A 735-nucleotide genomic window follows, 5' to 3' on the forward strand; every position below is an offset into this window, starting at 1 on the left:
ATTATATCCTGGACATTTTGACTGTTATTTGAAAAGTTTGAGTCCTGTTTTATTTATTTATTTAGTTAGTTAGTTTAGTTTAGCAGGCATTCACCCTATTTAGTTTTATCATGCAGGTCAGGGCCTACTTTTGTGGGCTATTGTAACTATGACAATCAATTTCCAGAGCCTCCATGTTATTATTTTGGTCTGTTGGCTGACCTCCTGCTGATGGTCTTTGTTCACACTGCTTAAGACAGTGGAAGGGGCTCTTCCAAGTGAGACCAATCATTGCCTATACGTGGGATAAGAGTGTCCAACTCACAAAAATGGAAGTGCTTCACTAGCAGGTGCTTGTGGCAGAATACTCCCCTGATTTTGTCTTCCCTGGCTCATGGAGGACAAAGAGCTCTTTCTGGACATTTGTGGAAGTCAGGTCACCCTTCCCAGTGTCCTGGCTGTACAATGTCACAGGTTGCACTAGGGGAGTCTCAGGTGTGAGGGGGAAGGAGAGTGCTTCTTCTGGCTCCTAATCATCAGCATCAACAAAGTACCCAATCAATCCTTCTTGCTCATTGCCATGCTTGCCTGGAACTGTTGTCAGGACACTCAGTCCAGCAGATGAATGAGTCTGCCTGGGCCATATTGTGTCACTAGGTAGGGGGTCAGAAATTCCAGGCTAGGGCTGTCTTCTTCCATTTACCATAGTAACCTTCAGAATGTAGGAAAGATTCTAAGATGTCTTCCCACTATGCT

The sequence above is a fragment of the Phocoena sinus genome, chromosome 3 (assembly GCF_008692025.1).
Source record: "Phocoena sinus isolate mPhoSin1 chromosome 3, mPhoSin1.pri, whole genome shotgun sequence".
NCBI classification, from domain to species: domain Eukaryota; kingdom Metazoa; phylum Chordata; class Mammalia; order Artiodactyla; family Phocoenidae; genus Phocoena; species Phocoena sinus.